The sequence below is a fragment of the Lepidochelys kempii genome, chromosome 22, assembly GCF_965140265.1.
Source record: "Lepidochelys kempii isolate rLepKem1 chromosome 22, rLepKem1.hap2, whole genome shotgun sequence".
In the NCBI taxonomy this organism is placed as follows: Eukaryota; Metazoa; Chordata; order Testudines; family Cheloniidae; genus Lepidochelys; species Lepidochelys kempii.
In genome coordinates this window covers 9,488,501-9,512,524 of record NC_133277.1, presented here as the reverse complement: position 1 = coordinate 9,512,524, position 24,024 = coordinate 9,488,501, and positions in this window count along the sequence as shown.

The window sequence follows — 24,024 nt, the reverse complement described above, 5'->3', positions numbered from 1 at the left end:
TTAAATTGGAATACATAACTATATTGGTTTCAGACGGCAAGGAAATGTCATACTAATTTCTCGTGCTGTTCCAAGGTATATGCTTTCCCAGTTTGTGACTCCGCGAGATCTGTGATGTTCCTTTCCTCTGAGTGGGGAGTCATCATCTGCAAAAGAAAAGAAAAGCCGTCTTGTCTCCCTGGTTCCGAGTTTAATAAACCTGGAAATGGCACGGGAGCTGAGCATTTGAGAGTCAGAGACCATTAACTCAGATGAATAAGGAAAAGTTTTAAAATAGTCATCCAGACCCTTGCGCTCCCTGTGAAATGAGGTCTGATTTCTCTTTAATCTGTTTTTAATAGCTGGAATTATGAAGATTGGTGTTTACCAGTTAATAGGTTTGTGAGCATGCTGCTTGTTGGCGCTTGTATGGTGATATCCTTTCCACTGGTATTCATGCGGTAACCTCTTGAGCTCCCAGGGCTTATAACAAATTAAAGTTGAAGCTTTTGCGCAGTACATTCTCCATCTCCCGGATAGAGGATTTCCCGGGTATTTTCATTGTCATTTCTCATCTACTCAGCTGTAGCGTCTGCTGGTGGCTTATTTGCTCTAGAGTAGACCAAAATCTAACCCTGGAGCCACAGATCTCATTTCCCAGCCTAATCAATAGGAGTGGTACGTGTGTGTCGGAAGGGGACTTGGGCCAAGTATGGCCTAATGTTAGTTGATCATAAAGGACAAAATCCCCCAAAGGAGAAACCAAATGACTCTCAGAAAGAGATCAATGAAAAGACACATGGGCGGGACCTTTGGGGAGGGAGGAGGGAGATAACCTAGTGCATTTTTGTCACTTAACTGGAAGACATATTAAGGGCTTGTCGGCACAAAGGGGTAATGCACACTATGGGGGTGTTGATTTCTAAAGCGCACTAACATAACCAGTCAAAGTGATAATGGAACTGATTGTTTTGAAAAGGGTTTTTGGTGATTTTGAAATGTTTTGTTCCAAAATGTTTTCAAAACTGGAAATTCACCAAAACCAACTCTTCTGCAGTGCCCATCTTTTCTCCTGGGCCCTGGTGGGAATGGCAAAGTGAGTCTCATCTGTGGATGAGGACTGTCTTTCCCCATTCATCCGCTGGTGTGGATCTGCAGGTGAACAGAAAGAACTACGCTCACCTGAGTGTCGGGCATTAGGATCTGGCGCAGTGCTCCAACCCACCCCAGTCAAACTTTGGAGCTGAATTTAACCCACCTCTCCAGAGATGCTCCCAAAATGGAGAGTCAGAATGCTGGTCTGGGCCTGAGCTTTCCTGGATTCTAGAGGGAGGCTGGAGCTCTGAGCTGAGTTGTAAACTTCGAACTGGACTTTTCTCTGACCCATCGCTTTGAGTACTTTGCCAGAAAGGCAGGCAAAGGGCACCAGACAGCTCAGAAGTTAGGGCTGATGTGTCTGTGGTGGGTGGGGGGAGGCCTTCCACTCTAAAGCCCTTCTCTATGCTCCTGGGAAAGTGGTTCCTCCCTGGCAGGTGAGAAATAAGGTGCTGGTCTCAGTCCAGGTCCCTGGTGTCCATATCGCAAACCCTTTCACACCTTCTTCAGCAACCTTAGCAGGGAGGCTTAGCTTTTAGTGTTATCCAGTGAGAAGAGACTGGATTTCTCTCCCAGTCCTTAGAAACAGCATCCCTCTGGGTCAGGCTTGAACCATACTAGTGAGGCAGCCCATGTGGGATAAACAGAGAATGGTTTATCACCCGGGCTGTCAGCCCCTGTTTGTTCACCCTTTGCCTCCCATGTCTGCGGTGTATTGAAAACAGTTTTAATTACAAGCCATCACTTTTAGTTTATTCGTCCTGCTTGCAGGCTAGGTGCCTGCATCCCTACTGAGCCAATCTTTGTCGTCTTTGCAGGCTGCCTGCAGAGCCTGCCTAGAGCAAAGTTGGGCCTCCATGCCTTTCTCTGTTTCTGATTCCTGTGTGTTAAGATTCTGGAGTTTAAGAAATAAAGTCACGCTATGTTGCAACCTTCCAGCTAAAGTATTTCAGGTTTTAACTAAGGTCTCTCTCTAGGCTCGGTGTCACTAGAGGGGGACAGAGTGTCACACCAAGCAGGCCTACGTCACACTAAAACAATATCAAAAGACAGGTTTCAGAGTAGCAGCCGTGTTAGTCTGTCTTTGCAAAAAGAACAGGAGGACTTGTGGCACCTTAGAGACTAACCAATTTACTTGAGCATGAGCTTTCGTGAGCTACAGCTCAGATAAAGCATCCACTGCATGCATCCGATGAAGTGAGCTGTAGCTCAGGAAAGCTCATGCTCAAATAAATTGGTTAGTCTCTAAGGTGCCACAAGTCCTCCTTTTAATATCAAAAGAAGCAATTGGAAGTGGATTGGACAGCAGTGTTGGGGTTAATACCTGTGAGCAGCGCGTCGCGTTCCCCTCGATACAGCCCTTCTATTGCAAGACTGACCCATATGTGGTGTCCCCTTTAACTAATATACATGTCTTCAGGGGGCACTTTGGGGTGTCTTCTAGGAAGCCAAGCTCCTCGCAGCCACAGCAGTAAAACAGATTGTATCTTGTCCCCAGGATCCTTATAAATCATCCGCAGCAAGTTTGTGTTCAGCGTCAGAGGGGTGCAGCGTGTTGTGTGCAGCGCTGTATTGCGTGGATAGATATAGCTTGTCTAGATTCTTTCTGCCGTTCTCATTCATGTTTGCCATTGGTAATGAGATAGGAAGGCTCCGGGCAAGGAGAGAGCATCAGCACTGCCCTGTCCACCCCCACGCTACCCTAGCTGATTACATTGTAATACATTGAACCATTCCACTTCATTATTTCATATTTGAGGAGATTTATAGATTGTCCTGCTGGCTGAAGAGACAGTGATTAAAGGAGTGGCGATGCTAACGAATGAGCCGCGGCACAAAGCCTTTTTAATTAATGCACAGCACAGGGGCTGTTAACTGCCTGCTGATAACCAACCTTGCTCATTCAGGACTTGAACTGACAACGTCCTTCAGAATGAAGGCTTATGTGCAGACATGGAAAGGCATTCAAGCCGCAATTAGGGCTAATAAAGTGATTTGCCCATCCCATCCATCGCTGAAATGCTGGCCAGCCAATGGCTCTCTCATTCCTTTCCCGTTCATTACTTTCTCCAAAGAAATGGCCAGCAGAGATTTTGCTTGGCTCCTCCAAATGCACTGCCAGGTTTAATTTATGGCCTGGATGACGCGTCTGTTCCTTTATGCTGCTCACACAATAGTGGCAGACGAGGACTTTCACTCAAGGTTTCTCCCGGTTCACCCAAGATTTGTCTGAGTCAGGTTGTATTTGTCGGGTGTTTTCTCAGGGGAAATACCTTTTGAAAAGTAATTGCCTCGCCGTGGGTTTTTGTGGTGAGAAGGCAGTGAATTTGTTGCATTGCCAATCTGTCGTTGGGCCGTGGTCTTGTTGGATGGGCAAACTACGCCGGGTGGGAGCGGGGCAAGGCTTGGATGGGAGACTAGCAAGATTAAAAAGTCAGTCCGTGGGCAGAAGCAATGTTTGTGGTTCAGCACGGGGCACTTACCCCGCTGAGTCGCTACTGAACCTAAGTGGATGCATGGTACCAGCGGCTGTCCTATTGCTTCTGATGTCTTTGTCTGGAGGGGATATAAACCTGAGGCCTGTCAAAGATCCCTCAGCCGTTCTTGTGCTAGACTGGGAAAGTTTGCCCTGGTCTCCTGGATAATTACATCCTGACACCCTCAATTTCCTTTTTTTGAATTGGTATGGTGTCTTCTTCGCACACTGAACCACATTTACAGTGTTGCTCTGCACTGCTAAACAGCCCCCATGTTCTGTAGCAGAGGTTCTGTGGTGGGGTCATTTGTAATGCACTTTGGTGTTCAAGGAACTATTTAAATGGAGGATCTTATTCCTTATAAAATGAAGGGAGCCCATAAAACCAGCTAACATAACCGCTTATGTTTCACTCATGCAACTCTACTAATACACCTTACCCCAGACCCTCATATTCCAACTCTGAGCTCTTTGCGTAATTGATCTGAGCATAAGACAATGCACCTCGTTACATCAGCTTAGCAAAAACTAATGATCAGCTCACATTCTCCCATAACCTGTGGTGGAAAATTGTCCTTTAGGAATCACAGGGCCAGAGCCACAGCAGGTGTAAATGGGCACAACTCCATTGACTTCAATGTGGCTCCACTGATTTACACCACCTTTGCACCCGTTCTCGTATCTGCTGCATTTCTTAGGCCATTTCTAAGCGCTGCCTTCCATGGCAGTTGTCAGTATCCCAGCAATACCACGTCATTCCACTGGGTAACATGGCGACATAGCCAGTTTCTTGGGTTTTGCGACTAGTCGGTCAATAATAAGCAACCCACCGCTAAAGGGAGATGGCTATCTGTGCCGTGGATTTGGAAGATGGATTCTTACGGGCTCCCTCAGTGGGCTGGAAGTGATCAGAAATGTGAAGTCTTTCCGCATCTCGCCTCTCTGGTTCCAAGCACGCGTGTCCCCTCAACAGGCGCAAGGGTCGTTTTTCAGCGGGAGAGAGGGGGGCAGGTGTGGACAATGAGCTTTTAAAACATAAAATAAAGAGGAAAAATATCAATGCTGCTGCCAGAGGCCAGCAGATTTAATGATATTTACCCTTTGGGTTGATGAAGGTGATGAACGAGGCTTTGTGGCCTGTTGAGGGTGAAAAGTCTAAGTACCAGAATGGAGAGTGAATCCATCACGTTTCTGCGCCAGATGGGTTCATCAGTTTAGCTGCTGTTCCCAATAGGCTTGTAAATTACCCCTGGCTGAGGGACAGTGTGTCAGCCGTGGCTGCTGACTCTTCTTCAGAGAGATGGATAGCCCACGCTGAATGGAAACAACGCGGCTTAAATGAAATTCCTCTCCAACTTTACTAAACTGGGCTAAACTGTGTGTGTTAATGTATGTGTGTCCACATAAAACAAAATGTAATTATGGGATCGTGCCGTTGGTTCACCAAGTGCTTGTGTCCTCCAGAGTTGGCCAAGAGACAATAATCTAAGGGGATGGTGGAAAACCAACATCAATACCAATTGTCGAATTGAGTGTGTAGAATCTTCCTTGCTGAGCACCCACAGGGGATCCAGTTCTATATATTTAGAGAACTTATTTGGCCCCAACACCATAGTATCTGAGCACCTCACAATCATCAGTGTACTCATCCTCACACCACACCTGTAATGTAAGGCAGTGCTGTTCTTCCCATCTTAGATGAAGAACCGAGGCAGAGAGAGACTTAGGGATTTGCCCGAGGTTGCACAGGAAGTCTGTGGCCAAGTTCCTGAATCCCCAAATAGCACTCTAACCATTGAACCATACTGCCTCTTTCAGTTACATTCTGATGCCTGAGTGCTCTTCACATAGCTAATCTGAACCTGGCAATGTCCAGTGGGGCACAACTGTTTAGGGTTAGTGGAGATTATGGCGGAGGCTTTCAAAGACAAAAAAGGCAGTGTAACACTCCCATGGAAAGTCAGGGACCAAGCCTTTGAAATTCTCCCCCTATGCAGGTTTCAGAGTAACAGCCGTGTTAGTCTGTATTTGCAAAAAGAAAAGGAGTGCTTGTGGCACCTTAGAGACTAACCAATTTATTTGAGCATAAGCTTTCGTGAGCTACAGCTCACTTCATCGGACGCATACTGTGGAAAGTATAGAAGATCTTATTATATACACACAAAGCATGAAAAAATACCTCCTCCCACCCCACTCTCCTGCTGGTAATAGCTTATCTAAAGGGATCATTCTCCTTACAATGTGTATGATAATCAAGTTGGGCCATTTCCAGCACAAATCCAGGTTTTCTCACACACGCCCCCCCCCCCCCCACACACACACAAACTCACTCTCCTGCTGGTAATAGCTTATCTAAAGTGACCACTCTCCTTACAATGTGTATGATAATCAAGGTGGGCCATTTCCAACACAAATCCAGGTTTTCTCACTCCCCCCCACCCACACACAAACTCACTCTCCTGCTGGTAATAGCTTATCCAAAGTGACCACTCTCCTTACATTGTGTATGATAATCAAGGTGGGCCATTTCCAGCACAAATCCAGGGTTTAACAAGAACGTCTGGGGGAGGGGGAGGTAGGAAAAAAACAGGGGAAATAGGCTACCTTGAATAATGACTAAGCCACTCCCAGTCTCTATTCAAGCCTAAGTTAATTGTATCCAATTTGCAAATGAATTCCAATTCAGCAGTTTCTCGCTGGAGTCTGGATTTGAAGTTTTTTTGTTGTAAAATAGCGACCTTCATGTCTGTAATCGCGTGACCAGAGAGATTGAAGCGTTCTCCAACTGGTTTATGAATGTTATAATTCTTGACATCTGATTTGTGTCCATTTACTCTTTTATGTAGAGACTGTCCAGTTTGACCAATGTACATGGCAGAGGGGCATTGCTGGCACATGATGGCATATATCACATTGGTGGATGTGCAGGTGAACGAGCCTCTGATAGTGTGGCTGATGTTATTAGGCCCTGTGATGGTGTCCCCTGAATAGATATGTGGGCACAGTTGGCAACGGGCTTTGTTGCAAGGATAGGTTCCTGGGTTAGTGGTTCTGTTGTGTGGTATGTGGTTGCTGGTGAGTATTTGCTTCAGGTTGGGGGGCTGTCTGTAGGCAAGGACTGGCCTGTCTCCCAAGATTTGTGAGAGTGTTGGGTCATCCTTCAGGATCGGTTGTAGATCCTTGATAACGCGTTGGAGGGGTTTTAGTTGGGGGCTGAAGGTGACGGCTAGTGGCATTCTGTTATTTTCTTTGTTAGGCCTGTCCTGTAGTAGGTGACTTCTGGGAACTCTTCTGGCTCTATCAATCTGTTTCTTCACTTCTGCAGGTGGGTACTGTAGTTGTAAGAATGCTTGATAGAAATCTTGTAGGTGTCTGTCTCTGTCTGAGGGGTTGGAGCAAATGCGGTTGTATTGCAGAGCTTGGCTGTAGATGATGGATCGTGTGGTGTGGTCAGGGTGAAAGCTGGAGGCATGCAGGTAGGAATAGCGGTCAGTAGGTTTCCGGTATAGGGTGGTGTTTATGTGACCATTGTTTATTAGCACTGTAGTGTCCAGGAAGTGGATCTCTTGTGTGGACTGGACCAGGCTGAGGTTGATGGTGGGATGGAAATTGTTGAAATCATGGTGGAATTCCTCAAGGGCTTCTTTTCCATGGGTCCAGATGATGAAGATGTCATCAATATAGCGCAAGTAGAGTAGGGGCGTTAGGGGATGAGAGCTGAGGAAGCGTTGTTCTAAGTCAGCCATAAAAATGTTGGCATACTGTGGGGCCATGTGGGTACCCATAGCAGTGCCACTGATCTGAAGGTATACATTGTCCCCAAATGTAAAATAGTTATGGGTAAGGACAAAGTCACAAAGTTTAGCCACCAGGTTAGCCGTGACATTATCAGGGATAGTGTTCTTGACGGCTTGTAGTCCATCTTTGTGTGGAATGTTGGTGTAGAGGGCTTCTACATCCATAGTGGCCAGGATGGTGTTATCAGGAAGATCACCGATGGATTGTAGTTTCCTCAGGAAGTCAGTGGTGTCTCGAACCAGGATTGCATCATTGTTTGTTTTTATGCGGCGCTTAGCACAGGTTTAGATGCTCAATAGCAAGAAGTGTATCATCGTAAGGACAGCCTGAAGACTGGGGTCTGAGAAATATTTGCAATGATATGGCATCATGCAACGCTTGCCAGATTTCATCACAAGCTCAGGAGTCAGACAGTGTTCATCCAAAGTTTTGGGGATTTTACTTTTGCTGAGGTTCATGAACCTTCAAGCAAAGCCAAACTGATTTATGGCTTTAGTTTACAATCCTCTGAAAGTCGTGGTTTCAATGTGAAATTCTCCTGGTTTTAACTGCCAAGTTTCAACTGAGGTCTGCTTTGAGATGATTATTTTTCATGTTGTTACAGGCATTTCTAAAGAGCCCATCACAGTGGAAACTGGGCATTTTTAGCATTTAATTCTCCCAGCTTATCCTGAAAAGTAAAGTATTCTTTCCCTGTTTGAAAGCCAATTTCTTATAATGGTAGATGGCCAGGGTCGATGCACAGTGTGTCTTACAACATGGTTGTTGGGGGAAAATGCCAGTTTATAAAGGTACCTCGTGCCACATGCTATAAAACCCAGAGATAAAGCTCAGAACTAATCTCCAGGAACATAAGTACCCTAGTTATGACTATTCCACCCAGAATACTCTGGCACTGAGTATCGCGGGTTCAAGAGCGGGTGACTATCAGACCACATCACCCTGCCAGGTGTAGCAGAAGGGCTGGGAAGAAAGACGGAGGGAGAGATGTAATTCTAAAAAGAGCTGAGAGGCAACAATAGTCCAGAGATTGCAGCAAAGGGCATGGCTGACCCCTGCACCGCTCAGGGCTTTGAAATGGCTGACGGCCGGCGTCCTTTAAAAGTGGCTCTGGGATTTCACTGAGGCAGGGAGAACAGACGTTTCTGATGTGCCATCTCTCCCATCCATCATTTCATATCCTTTTATAGTGTGCTGCCTTATTCATCTTCTCTGTAAGAAACAATCTCAATCCTTCCAATCTCTCTTCAAATGGAATTTCTCCAGATTCCTCATCATTCTTGTTGCCCGTCTCTGAGCCCCTTTTATTTCTGCTATCTCCTCCTTGAGGTGGGGTGACCAGAACTGAGTATGGTGTCCATGTGAGGATGTCCCATTGATTAATTTAACAACCGTAGAACTTCTCCCTCTTGTTCATCTTGCTCCCTATTGCTCCCTAACTTTCTGCCTGCTCATTTGATCCCAACTGCACACTGAGCTGAGGTCTTATGCAGCTATGCACAACACTAGGTCTTTTCCCTGAGTTCACAGATGGTGCGTAGCAATTGTCTTTGCTGTTTGTACAGCACATTAGCACAATGGGGTCATGGTCGAGGGCTGGGGCCCCTGGGCGCGACTGCAGTACAAATAATAATAAGGGATAATCTAGAACTTGAAAGCCTATGGAAAGTTAATAGATTGAATACATGTTTCTTTACGAAATGTTGATAAATTGTACAGTCAATTGCTTGATCACACTTTGGCTTGTTACGAAACAAAGTCTTTGCACGACCCTAAAATCCAATTCCTTTTTTTGTACCAGTTCCTTTACTTGGTGTTCTGTACCTCCCTTCTCTGTTTTGGAGCCTAGCATTCCAGGTGCTTGTAAAATGGGGATAACGATAGTTAGTTATCTCCTTTGTAAGGCCCTTTTGAGACTGACTGGAGTCAAGAGCTATTTAAGAGGTCAGTGACATTATTGTATGTATTTTCAATGCATTAGCACTCATGCCCTGAGTAGCTGAGTCCATTCCAGGTTAATCAGCCTGGCATAGCAAGGCCGTGAACGGCATCTTTGTCTCATCTCTGGTTATAAGAAGCCCTGCTTTGGGGTGGTAATCCTATTGTAAACTGCAGAGTTTGGGATCACTGATAATATTCTTAGCACTTATATGGCAATTTACATGCATCCTCAAAGCAGTACGCAAACACTGAGCTAATCCTTCCAACACCCATGGCAGGGCACAGAGAGCAATTAGTTAATGTTTGCACAGTGCTTTGCAAACGTCAAGGGTGGGTGGGTGCCACTAGCATCCCCTGTAAGGGGAAGGAAGATTCTGAGAGGAAGTGGGGAAGTAAGTTGCATTGGGAAGGAAGCTCTCTAAGGCAGAGTTGGGGCCGGAGGATCAATGGGGTGCCGTCTGGAAGTGCCCCACACCCGCTCCCATTGCTGGTTTGTTTATGAGTTCTCTGTTCGTTCAGATGGAACAAACAGATTGAGAAATCGCGCTGCGCAGTTGAACTTAATGTGTCGTGTCAATCTGGTGCTCGCCTACCTCGCTCATATTTAATGCTGTTGATTTATTGCATTGCAGGGCTATTAAGAAACTCACATTATTGTTCCTGATTGCAACTTCTCAGCAGCTTCATCAGTCCATGCATCTCGTCCCTTCGCTGGGCTTCAGGTCTTCTCCTAGGCTTCCTCCCGTCTATGCTGGAGTTGGCTCTTTGTGTCCTTCTTCTCCATTCCGGTCTGCCTTGAAGCCATTTCTCAAACACCACAGCTAATCAAATCTGTTTCTATCACATCCATCCATCTAATTCGGGGTCTTCCTGCCCTTCTCTTACCCTTCACTTCTAAGTTTGAACACCCCATTTCATATATATTTTTCCAGTCTTTTCACATGCCCAAACCACTCAGCCTAGGATTCCCTCGCCTTTTCTATAATTGCTACCATCTTTACACTTTCCCCAATTCGCTTGTCCCAAACATGGTCCATCTTTGTAACTCCAAGCATCCATCTCAACATTTTCATTTCCACTGTATTCAAGGTCTGCTCCTGTCTCTTCCTCGGTGCTCAGCATTCAAACCGTACAAACGTGCAGGTCTAATTGCCGTCTTGTTGATCTCACTTTTCCATTTGTTAGGCATTTTCGTATCGCAGGTCATTCTGCTCACTGCTTTCCATTGAGTCTGTCTTTCTTGTTCTGCTTATAAGTTTGTCATTGAGTTCACCGTTATCCTGTACTATTGAACCACGTTACTTGAACTTCTGTCCCTTTGGTAGTGGCTGCCCCCCTCCCCCGACTTAGCCTTGCTGTCTTCCTGCAAGTTATCAACAAGTCTACGTATTGTGGTTTATTTTTTCTGATTTTCATGCCATTTCTTTCAAGTATGTACTTCCAGCTCTCTAAATCTTTCCACTGCTGCTTTGCTGTCCCCCAGGAGCACTACATCATCAGCAAAACGCACTCACCAGGGTGCGACACTCCGGATGTTGCCTGTATGTGCACCGAGCACCAACATAGACGAGAAGGGGGCTTGGAGCCAAGTCATGATGTCGTCTGACTCCGTTTCTCTTATTTCATGTGCCATAGTATAGTTGCTTGTAACCTTCCCCAATATATCTTACCTTTGCTTCCTTCCATTTGGTCTCTCGAATGTAGATAATCTCCTCTTTCCTTTTCATCAGTGCCTGGGCCGGCACTATGCTTTTTCCAGTTAATGTCCATATATTCCAGGGTACCGGTCTTAGTTCCTGGACTCACTTCTTTGACTGCAACCGTGCAGAATAATGCAGTAGCACTCAAACGAGGGGGCTGCACTTGACATCCAAGGATTTCCGGATTTCTTTGGGAAATTTTTACGGCCAGTTGCCAGCCTGATGCCAATCCTCCTCCTTTTTCAAACTGGCTTGGGACTAGTTCCGGGGGGGTCCAGCAGCCATGGTTAAATAGTAGCTTGATGGTCCAATCTGCCTCTGCTCTCTCTCCCTTCTTCAATCTAGGCCCCTACACAGCTCTTATCACTAGTGTCTGAACCGCCTGCCATTGCATGGATGGAGAACAGAGGCACAGAGAAGGTTCTCTGTAGGTTCTCCTACTGTGCTCATCATAGTGACTGAGCACCTTAAAGGACTTGCCCAGGGACACAGAGAGTCTATGACAGAGCAGGGATTTGAGTCCTAGTCTTGTGCCTTTGCCATCCTACCTCCCTTCTCTGTCCTTTGTCCCCTCTCCTGCTCATTTCCAGTCCTATCATTGTTATCCCTGGCCCTTCTCCTTTCCCTCCTTCAGTCTGTTTCTTAACCACGGTGCTGTCCACGCCAGTTTAACACTATTGACAGCTTTCTCCTTTTTGCTCATCACTCTCTGCCTCCCAATAAATTAGAATTACATTTCTCCCTCCGTCTTTCTTCCCAGCCACACCTGCTACACCTGGCTGGGCTGTCTGTCCATGGGGCACTTAAATATGGATGGATTAAGGCAGGATCCCTGAAAACCAAGTCTATGGGTCCAAGGAGGCACCAATGAGAAGCTAAGAGCTTGTCTCAGGTGGGAGCGGGAGCGAGAGGGAAGCCCAAGCAGGCTGAGGTGGGAGGGAAGCCGAGATAAAGAATCTGTGATACATACAGGCCCTGTTTAGTTTTCATCTTTTCTCATGTTCAAAGGATATTTCTGGGGTTATGGATCCTGGTAATCTTTTTGGGAGTCAATGGTTGCACAATTCAGATGCTACTATGAATGTTCCTCACCACCACCACCACAAACCCATGGCTGTGCATCATCACACCCCTTTTACTATGACCCAGTTTAATCCCTCTGCAGTAATCCCCACTGCACCACAAAGGCCGGGCTGCAAGGAGGTGCTCTGCGGAGAGCACAGAGAAGTCCCTTGTCACAAATCTGGTCTGGCTCCCCGAGCCAGCCGCCCACCAGACTACTGTGAGGGGAGCCCAAGTCTCTGGATCGCTGGGTATTTTAAACCTCTGGGGCCTGAATGAAGTCCAGCCGCTGTCCCGGTTTTGGGGATCCCTGTGGGTGCAGACCCTATGCCTAGCACCCATCTGGAAAGCTGGAATCCATTGCCCAATTACCTGGTTCCTGGGCTAAGAACCGACCCTTCAGGCTCCCCTGTCACTGAAGCATACCCTCTCCCAGAGCTCCACCTCACGAGGTCTGGGCTACGTCTCTGCAGCAAAGTTTGACCTGACATCCAGGCACGCAGGAAAAAAATGGGGGGGGGATCCCCAGGCTTGGATTCTCCTCAGAGCAGTCTGCTGGGCAGCAGGCAAGGAGAGCCTGACAGGATCTGAGACACACCTATGCACGCAGGAGAGGGAACCAGTTAGGAGCACCCCAGCTGCACCACGTAGCAGCTGCTTTGTTTGCATTGCATCAGGAGCCCCTTCCTAGACAGCGTGCGGGGGCCGAGGGGAGTGTTGTGCCACTACCAGATCCCTGCAATTGAGTGGAATAACTTGGCAGGCAGCATTGAGTGGGGCCCATCTGTTACCTGGAAAGCCCCTGCAGATGTGTTTCCTGGCGGGTGCCCAAGAGAGGAGTGTGTGTGTGTCTCTCTCTCTCAGGAATGTTCTCACCCAGCTGCTTGAGTGTGGGCGAGTATCCAGGTGCCAATCTCAGCAGTAGAGCTGGGTGGGTGGGTGTGTGAGTGTGAGTGAGAGATTAAAGTACTTACTGCAGGTAACACCGTGACTGTCCATGGTACTTTGCAAACACAGAGGAAGGGATGTTCCCTGCCCCAAGCTGTGTCTTGGGGCTGGCTATGCAGCAACATTGCTCAGGAGTCTCTCTCTCTGCAGGCTGCTCTTCTCGGGGACTGAGCGGTGTGTGTTTCTGGGGAGTGGTGGCTCCATGCTGGCAGCTCTGTGTGTATCTGGGGGCTCTTTGTACAAGGGCAGAGCTAGGTGTGTACATGTGTTTTTGGGAGAATGATTTATCAGGGCTACAGCTGGCTGTTGGGGGATGGATGTGGGTGCTGCTCTTGCACCGGGAGAGCCAGTTGTCTGTGGAAGCTGTTTCTTAAGTGGCAGAGGGACGTGTGTGTGGTGCATGTTTCTGGTCATGGGTTCTCCGTGATAGTGGGGTGTGTATGTGTGACTTGTTTTTGCAATGATTGGTTGTGTGCACACCTTAGAGCTGTGTTTTCAGCATGTGTGCGCACGCGCCTGTGTGCATGATTCTGAGGCTTAGTTCCTCAGTGGGAGGGGTGTGTGTGTGTATCGAGGGGTTATTTTCACTGGGGCCAATCGGCTCGTGTATATCTATCTGGGGAGCTGTTTGTGCCCAGACTGGCTGGGTAATGGATGAGCTTGTTTATGAGCCGAGTAGCTGGAAGCTGACAGAGTGCCGGCGAGTACCTTTGTCACCGCGCCCTCCCATCCATCTTTATCGGCTTTGCCAGGTGCTCCTTCCTCTTTGCTTTCCCTTTAGACAACAGGCAGTGGAGAGCAGCCTTTGCTAGAAACATCATCCTGGGCCAGTGAAACCTGCTCAAGTGGCTGGGGTGTGTGTGTGTAATTATCAAACTCGGATACGTTCTGTGGCAGAAACATCTTGAGAGAGATTCCCCTCCTGGTGGGTTGATATTAGCTCTGAATAGTTTCTTGCAGGGCCCTGCGGCAACTCTTTATGGCAGATGGTAGAACCGAGGTGAGCACAGAATCCTTCTGCAGTCAGTGTCTGCTTCTCTTTCCATTCGGTGCCTACGGAGAGGCGCATGGCTGTGAACTGCTCCCGAGCCATCCCCTCCAGCAAACTAGAAAAGAAGTCTCTTAAGGGGAATTCATAAAAGTCCAGACTTTTAAAATCTGAATCTGAAACCTCCAAACGGTTTATGTCGCTGCTCAGAGAGGCTCTTACCTTTGCAGCATCTTCTAAACGATGCCAGATGTTGCTGATGTCACTAAGAGGCCGAGTGGCCGGGATCCAGCTTCTCGCTCAGGTTTGCTGGCTGTTTCCAGGCTTTGGAAATGATATAATGAGCAGCACGGGGTGAACCGTGGCGGAAGGGGAAAGCAGGTTTCCAGAGCCTGGTGTCCCCTACTTATCTGAATTAGGGAGACGGAGTCACACCGGCTGGTTAGGCCTAGAAATGGATGGGTTCCTCGATCACCGTAGGCAGCCTGAGAAGCTCCATTGGCCAAAGCATGCCCTGGCCATCCCTGCTTCACACCGAGGGCCTTGTAATTGGAGGAAGATGCCTAACCCTGTCTTTCTGCCTTTGCTGAAGGGGGTGAGGTATTGGCCTCAGGCAATGTAGGGGCTGATGCTCTGGCTCTGTCTGTGTTTAGTAGACTGGCTGGGCCCAGTCCTCAGCTGGTGCAAATGGGTGTTGCTCCACTGACTTTAATGGGACTTAAGAACATGCCTGAAGTTAAGCATATGTTTGCTTGCTCTGCTGGATAGGGCTGGCAGCTCATGAATCAGACAGAGTTGGGTAAACAGCCTTGGCGGCTGGAGTCCTCTGTTCATCCTCAATGGCTTCTCCTGCAATTGTGCCTCCTGGGCCCTAACCCAGAGGAATCACCAGTTCAGGCTCCATGGGTGGTTGAGGCTTCTCTGCTGAAGTTGTCAGCTGGGGCGGGGGTTGGGTTATTTCCGTGACATGGATGCCTTTCCCCTGGGAGCTGGATGGACACTCGACAACCCATTTTGACAGGCTACTGGAGGGGTAACAGCTTTTGATCGCTACTGGTGTGTGCTGGATTTGAACTAGCGCTCTACAGGTGAAAGGGGCCCCATCACAGTGCCCCCCCTGCCCAGCTGCAGCCACACGGCCTAATGTACCACCTGTACCAAGGAAAACATACTTATGGAATGCCCCCTTCTGCCCTGTATGTAATGTCCAATGGGCAGGGCTGGGGTGAGGTTTCTTCTGTGTAAACCCCATAAATACACCATGTGGTGATTTTCGGGACTAGTGTGTTACCAGTTTGTATATGGTACCTTACATGAGACCTCTTAAATACAGATTATGACAACAGTGTGTTAGATGGAGTGAGTGTGTCAGGCCTGACAAGAGTTGCTGACACAGAACAGGGAACCACCAGTGGGCTTCTGTCACTCCTCCTGCCCCTTACAGTTTATTTTACTAGCAGGAGAGCTGTGCGTCTGCCATCCGGGTGGACACCCCAATCTCCAGCAGCAGAAGTATGACTGTCTACTGTTTTGAGCGAGGCTTTCCAGCAGAGACCTGGAGCAGATCCACATGCTTTGTGGTTTGGGTATAGTGCACCCTGACCAGTGTGTTACAGATCCAAGGTGAATCAAACACAACATAATCCCAGTCTTTGATCATGTCCCTTCGCATCCTTAAAACTCTTCTCTTCTATGTGTAAACCTCCAGCAGTGTTAACAGGGCCACCTCATCTGTCTCCAGAGCTCCCTGTCCTGGCTTCCTGGCAGCAAAATCCTTCCTCTTTCCAGGAGGCAAGTGACCCCAAAGCCTCACTTCTGACAAACCTGTGGAGACGGGGAGGACAGGGATAGGCCTAGGGTTTGGAGGGGCACTATGTAAGGGCGACCCTTCCCCAGGCAATCCTCGGTAACTCCTAGCCGGTCTGCATATGTGCAGGGGCAGAGGAGTCACTGCCTAGGTGTCTTGGAGGCAGCTGTGAGACGGTTTAGGCAGCTGATGGAGAGATTGGATCCAGGGCAAGGGGGGAGTGTTACATCTCCTTGTTCATTGGCCCAGCAGTTGGCAGAGCGCTCGGCCTTGTGCTGGGAGAGGAAGCGGCGAGCAGCTGTTTCGCACGCACCTAGGTCAGGTGGGGAGGGAAGGGGTCAAAGCTTGGAAGTGGTTATGTGACCCCCTCCCTCCTGCAGGGGTTCAGATCCAGTGGGACCCGGATCCCTCTCCACCCCTGATTTGGGGGTTGCAAATCAGAAAAAAAGACCCAAAGTCCAGCAAGCCCAATCGGCATCCCTTGGTTTGCCCCTCTCTGATACTCCACCCCCAGGAAATAGTGACAGACACCAGTGGGGAGGGTACATTATGCAGCGGGACCTCCTCCCTGTTACTGGATGAGGGACATGCTTCCCGAGGCCTTGGGAGCAAGCAGTGCCTCCAGTGTGTTATTGCTTCGTGGCTTCCCCCCCAATCCCCCCCTCACTGTAACCTGTGCATGAACTTTTAAAATAAATGGTTTGGTTTATGAGCCTCCACTGTGGTGTGGAGCCATTGTGTATCTAATGAGCCAGAGCATCTGCTGCGTCCTCTGCACCGGGGCCGGCTATTCATATCCATCGCTCAGCAGCATTGTGGGAGCCTCTGGCCAAGGGAGTGCGACCCTCCGTCCTGGGCTTGGCCACGGGGGAAAGCATTTGTCGTGGATTCGTGTCGGTTTTGGACAGGGGTGAAAGTAAGTCGAGTGACTTAACGGTACTCTGGGGCCAGCTCTGGCCCCCGGAAGGGGCGGGGCCTAGGGCGGAAGGGGCGGGGTTGAAGGGGTCAGAGCCAGCCCCAGGCCACCCTGTAAGGTAAGTGCCCCCCCCGGGGTAGCAGCAGCAGCCCAGGGCTCCGGGGGCTATTTAAAGGGCCTCAGGCTCCCAGAGCCCCAGGCCCTTTAAATTGCCCCCTGGGGAAGCTGGGCTGCCGCAGTACGGTGCACCGGCTCTTGCCGGTATGCCGTACCGGGGCGTACCAGCTTACTTTCACCTCTGGTTACGGCCTGGCAGCCGTTGGTTAAGGAAGCCCTCCGCCTGTCTGGCACTAGTGATTCCCCCTAAAGCAGGGGTTCTCAAACGTCCTTGCACCGCCACCCCCTTCTAACAACAAAAATTACTGCACCAGGAGCGGGGACTGAAGCCTGAGCCCAAGGGCTTCAGCCCTGGGCCCCGAGCTTTGGCTTCAGCCCTGGGCCCCAGCAAGTCTAAGCCAGCCCTGGCAACCCCATTACATTGGGGTCACAACCCGCAGTTTGAGAATAGGGGTGCCAACTTTCTAATCGCACAAAACCAAACACCCCTTCCCTGCCACTTCCCCAAGGCCCCGCGCTGCTCATTCCATCTCCCCTTCCTCCATCGCTCGCTCTCCCGCACCCTCATTCACTTTCATCAGGCTGGGCAGGGGGTTGGGGTGCAGGAGGGCGTTTGGGGTGCGGGGTCCCAGCGGCGCTTTCTGCAGCTCCCAGGAAGCAGCTGCCAGGTCCCTGCAGCCCCTAGGTGCATGGGCAGCCAGGGAGTCTCTGTGCAAGCCCTCATCCCTGCAGGCGCTGCTCCCGCAGCTCCCATTGGTTGCGGTTCCCAGCCAATGGGAGCTGTGGAGCCAGCATTCGGAGCGGAAGCAGCGCACGGAGCCTCCCTGGCTGCCTAGGGGCCACAGGGACCTGGCGGCCGCTTCTGGGAGACGCACAGAACCAGGGCAGGCAGGGAGCCTGCCTCAGCCCCAGGCCCCCGCTGTGCTGCTGACCAGAGTTTTAACAGCCCGGTCGGACAGTCCCTTTTTGACCAGGCATTCCGGTCGAAATCTGGACGCTTGGCAACCGTATTTGAGAACCGCTGCCCTAGGACCTGTTGCCGGCAACCAGGTACCCCTTTCTCAACCTCACATAGGCTTTGACACTGAGTGCTTTTCCCTCAGGGACAGTCACAGAGGCTGGAGGGAGCCCTCACACTGCCTGACAAGCTAATTTCCCCTTGGCACAGAGAAAGCCAGGCCCAAGGAGAGACCCTTCTCCCTGTCTCTTGCTCAAGGATGACAAGATTAAAAGTGACTAGGGCCAGGACACACCAAAACTTCGGGTGGCACAAAATGTTTTCTCCATCCCAGATATTGTCAATCTTTGATCTTCCTTCACAGACCCTGTCCCTCACACTCTGCCTTGCCCTTCCCATCCTCTAGACTCCTCGATCGTGCCCTCCCATGGTCTGTGAATAGCCTCGGGGGATGGAATTCTCCATGGACACATGTCCTGTGGACCGGCTCTGAAGTCAGTGCTTTTGCACGTGATGTAAGTAAGCACAGCACTTTGCCCTTGGTTCCTCACTAACTTGTCGGGCCTCCTTGCATTGCCGGTCCTGAACTCAAGCCTCTTGCTTTCCTCTGCATTCATTGGCATTCTCCTAGAGCCTGCTACTTCCCATGTAGCTGCTGGGACATTGCCCAGTGAATCCCGGAACTGATTTGCAGGCACTTCCTTCCCCTAGGAAAAGTGCAATGCCATAGGAATGCCTCTGCTAATACTGCCGGTGCATACAAGAAAGCAGGAGATCACAAACTCAGTAAGGATGCTCAGATCTGACCTGCAATAAATAAGCTGGGGGTGTTGGTTGCAAGGCACAAAGCTGAAAGGTACCGGGCTGACACGCACGTCCTTCATTATCTCTAGGGCAATAGCAATGTCAGTTCCCTCATGGCCCTTTGCTAATGTGCCTCATCCCTGGATCTGAGTTGAACATCTCTTGGTATAAGCCTAATTCCCTCTCCCTGGCACCATTCAATTCCCGGCCTCTTTCCTGGCCCTGCCAACAAAGTGGGAGATTCGGTGCCAGTTATGGTGGTGAATGTTGTGCTGTGGACACTGGGGGAACAGACTGAACCCTAGAGTCTCACTTGACACAGGCAATGGAAGGTATCTGGTCCTCCACCACCAAGATGGGTGGGATTTGAGCCAGTAAAATAGATGTGACTAGTAGAATGGTCCATTCCAGTTCCTTGGACTGTGCCGTCCGCTCGGCGCAGGTGCTCTGTAGCCCCACAGTTCTGCGCTGCCTTGTCTGCTAACCTTGCAGCCTTGGAGAGCGGCAAACATGTTGCTCATAGAGCTGGCAGGATGCTTAAGGAGCTAAATTTACTTCATTTTCCAGACTGCAGCTGGGAAAAAATAAGGGGCCATTAGGCTGCTTGTTGTCAAGGAGCTTTACAGGGGCGTCAGTGCTTTGTGTTTGCCTTTACTGAGACATTAAATGTGTCAACACCTGCGATGAAATGTCTGGATTGGATTCAAGGGGCAAGAGGTATGGGAGGACAAACCAAAGAAGGTAAAATTCACCAATCCAAATGCCCCCCCATTCTGTGGTTGGGGGTGGGTGGGAGTGGGGGGGGATTTGATTCTTCACAGCTCATTTTCATGCAAGCCTGAGTGGTGTTAGAGTTCCTAAACTTAATGCACGGCTGGGCACCCTTGTCCTGTCTCTGCTCCTCACTCCTTGATGCCGAGTGGTTGGTACTGGTTGCCACACAGATGGAATTTATACAGGGGAAGCCAGAATCAGAACACACACTACCCTTGTACGGGGGGAAACCTGGACCCAGTACCCTAGGCTGTGAGATGGATTCCCCCCTCCTCGCCCTGTGCCATCAATTATTTGACTGACTTCAATTTAGAAGCTACTCCCATTGCTGGCCCAGCCCCTGGTATTTGTCAGGAATTCTAAGGGCTCCTTTGTTTGCCGCCCACTGTGAACTCACGATCACTCTCCCTATACTGCTAAATAACAGTTCTGAGCCTTAGCTGGCTGGGCTATGCATGCGTACAAACCAGGCTCTTTCCAAGCTGGGAGCCTGGGACCTTTCTTGCCAACTGCTCAGAAGCCTGCAACAAATGGAATGGAATGTAGACCTGAACCCTTTGGTGACTGTCGAAAGGTGAAGGGGAAAAAAACAAAGACGGGGGGGGGGGAACTCTACCATCAGGCTGACTGACAAGGACAGGAAGGGATAATGGTGATGAGGACAGAATAGGGATGGGATGAAGATAACACTGAAGATGTCTCACCAAGAAGCAGAGCTGTTCCTTCCTCCTGTTAAGCCATCAAATGCATCTGTGTTGTGCTGGTTCTGACCAATGTCTTTCCCCCCCAAATTAGGAGAGACATGCAATGTAGAATGTTACTGTCTGTGATTCTGATCACTGCATCTTAGGGATGGTTGGACCCTCTCTAGCCTCTAGCACACCCCACAAAGCATTTCTGACAGCTTGGGGGATGCTATATTTTAGTGTCTCCTCTCCCTTCTCTTTGTGTTCTACTCAATGGATTGCAAGGGTCTAAGGCAATTTGAGCATTAAAGTCTTTTGCCTGTGGGTCACCAGGTCCAGCCTTGGTCAGTGGGGACTCAGGGTTTTTACTGCTTGGTGGCTTGTACAAAATGATTTTTGGATCTGTCTGCTGCCTACTGACCAAGTGTCCTCAGCACCAAAGAGTGTCTCTTTGACCATCTTAAGCCGAGAGGCCATGAAAATAAAGCCCATTCTCATTCCTGAATGTTGGCTGTCCAAGTGCATGGATGAGACACCTGGCCAAGGAAACGTGGGGAAGCTTGCTGTGTCTGCTATCCATGCTGAAGCTGTCCTGGGATTAGATAGAGAACTCCAGTTTTAATGGCTGCCCACAAGAGTGGTACAAACCAGGCCGATGCCCTTACACAACGATGGTGCAGAGAGAAGAGTGGAGGAATCCAAAATTGAGGCAGGGCCAGACTCTAAATGTCACAAGCACAATGTGGCATGTTAGTGGCAGCCACAGTGAGGCCTGCAATAGACGAGCGATGGGTTGCTCAGACTCACCCTGGCCCACCTGTTGTTGCCTTCTGGAGGAGATGTAACTGAAGGCTAGGTTTGGCAGAGAGCCCTGGGTAAAGGAGGCTAAAATATGCCTCCCTTGAGGTAATAAATAAATCAAATGGCTTCACCCTAGTACATGGCTCTGTGGGTACCCAGTATGTGGGGTCCCAGGGTTAAGGGCTGGAGGAAGGGCAAAATTTCTATTATCCCCCCCACACCCAAAAGGGGGCATTTTGGGGGGCCTTCAAAAGTATTTGTGAATGTGGATCAAATTCGATGGATAATTTTAGCTAAAAATAATGGGAAAAAATTGTGGGGAAAAATGTTTCATTTCCACTTTTCGTTTTGAAACGGCACTTCATTTTCAAATTGGGCCAGCTTAAATAATTAAACTGAAAAAAAAAAGTACAAAAAGGGGAAGGAAAAAACCACACACACCCCGAAAACATCTGAATCAAAATGAAAAACTAAATTAAAAAAATCATTTTGTGTCCAGCGAAAATGGTTTGGTTAATTTCAAAACAAATTAAGTTTTTTTAATTTCAATTAATATTTTTTGGGGGAAAAAACCTGTTTTTCAGTTGGAACCGAGGTGGATTTTTTCCCCTCAGATTTGTCGATTGGCTTCCAAAGTGAAAAATCAATTATTCACTCAGCTCTAGTCATGACCCATGTGTTCACGAGAAGCTGTGCATGTGGGTGTGTTTGAGACCTGGTGGATTCTTGAGCTGATGACTGCCCCCTGTGCCTCATTGCCCCCCTCTGTATAATGGGGATAAATAATACTGGCCCTTGGTTTGTACAGCACTTTGAGATAACAGGTGGGAAAAGGGCGAGAGAAGGATTAGGATATTGTCATGTATATAATTTCTATGAGTACTTCTGGGGGCTGGGCATTGGAAGGGTTAATTAGACCCCCACCTTCTTAGTGTCATGTTTGTGGTCCCCAGGCTGTAACACCATTGACTTCAGTAGATCCACTAGGGATGGATTTGGCTCATTGTACTTAGAGAGGGAAAGGCTGCCTTGTCCAGTCTTTTTGGGTTCTGTGGAGGGGCTGCTTCCCTTTGACATCCAGTACAGTGAGGTCCTGCTTTTCATTGGGGTGAATGTCGGTTTTAGCATTTTCCAAAGTGTAATGGGGATGTGGGAGGGGTTTTTAATGGAAGTATGGGTAGGGGGCGCCTGGTGAGTCAGTGTGAAGCGACAGAAGCAGCTACAAGCATGGCTGAGAGCTCTTTGTTCAGACTATCCCCAGGTTCAGTCATCCCTGGGTTTCGTGGTCTGTTATGGTCCAATTGTTGAGTTTGCCGCTATTTTGACTTTATGAATTACACCCGTGCAGGTTACAGCTACAGTCAGGCATGTGTCTATGCCATGCCAAGAGTCCTAGACCATTGTGAGATCAGAGGTAACTCAGCCAATCATAACCCTTATGCTACAGCTAACTTGCATGCAACAATGTCATTGATTGCATGAGGGGGACTTCAAAGACGGTGGATTATTTGGCCCAACTGCCACCTGCACAAATCAACACACATCTCCCTGCATAGCTAGCTCCTTCACACACAAGCCAGTACAACCACCCCTGCAACATAACCAGCATGCACAAGAATTCCAAACACACAGAGCCCTCACTGCAACACACCCCCTCATTTGCCACCTGCATAAATCCATGCAGCTCTCCCATACCAACACAGCCTGCAAGCTAATCAACGCAACTACCCACACAACAACACAATCAGCATATGCAATAACTCCAAATGTGCACAGTCCCGTTAGCACCCTCTCATTCACCAGCTGCACAAATCCACATAAATCTCCCCGCACAACCGCCCCCACAAATGAACACCGCCATCCACACAACACAATAAGCAACTCCAAACACACACAGCTCTTCATTACACCATATACCCCGTTGCTATCCCCACAACTTTTCAAACACAGCTGTCACACAACACAACTATCCACACAACAACACAACCAGCACACACAACAACCCCAAACATCACTCTGGAGACTAGAATGCCTGAGTCAATGTGAAACAGTGGCAACAGCCATACAAATGGATGAGAGCTCTTTTTCGCTAGAATATCGCCAGGTTCAATCATCAGTGGGATTCACGATCTGTTACTGTCCAACTGGAAAGTTCTCAGCCATTTTTTGCTATATTTTCACATATGACTTTCTGTATTACACCCATGTGACAGCTCAGCCTTCCCGCTCCTAGTATATATGTATATTAAAAACACCAAATTGCAGGGCTGCCTTGCAGGCATGCAGCTGTAATGTTTCAGATACTGGGAGTATTTGGGCTGGCACTGAATATTCCGTGCGAGTGATGAAAGGCCCCGTACAAATACGGTATTTGCATCCATATTGATTACGTTATGATTGGAATGATATTTGCTCGGAAACTGATTGTATTATATGTGTGATTTACGCCAGCAGCGCTGGTCCGGGCCAACAGACCTGAAGCCAGATTCCGTTGTTCTCAAGCGATGCATGGCACAGGCATGGAAAGGGGGAGGCAGGAGGCAGCAAAGTTGGTTTTAAGCCTCCCTGTGTTTGGGGGCCACCTAGACTTTCTCTGGCCTCAGAGCTACACGAGCCCATGCTCAACTGCAACAGCCCTCAGGGTCCGTTGTGGCGTCCAAGCCCTTACACTTTGGTGCTCTGTGTGGGGTGACGGGATGGCAGTATAGAGCCATACTAGCATCTCTTGGCCACACGGAGAACTGCCTTACACTATTTGTATTACAGCAGCACCTAGAGGCCCCACCTGAAATCAGAGCTCCCTTGTGCCAGGAGCTGTACATCCACATGGTGAGAGCCAGGCCCTGCCCAGAAATGACTGATCAATGGTGGAAGAAAAAATGGAGATGCAGACAGGGGAAGATCCTTTCACAGGCAGTCAGGGTCAGGCACGGAACCCAGGTCTCCTGAATCCCAGACTAATGCCCCCCCTGCTAGACCATACTTCCTACATCAGCTTTATGTCCCCACTCTGCTTTGGCAGAGTGACGCAGAGGGGCGGGAGGGGAATGCAGACTACAGCCTCTATGTCCTCTCCTGGATGAACAGTCAATTGCATAGTTTGGTCCTCTGGGAGCTCCCCACTTTTTCTAAGACACTGCATTTCCTACTCTGCTTGACCAACATGCTCACTAA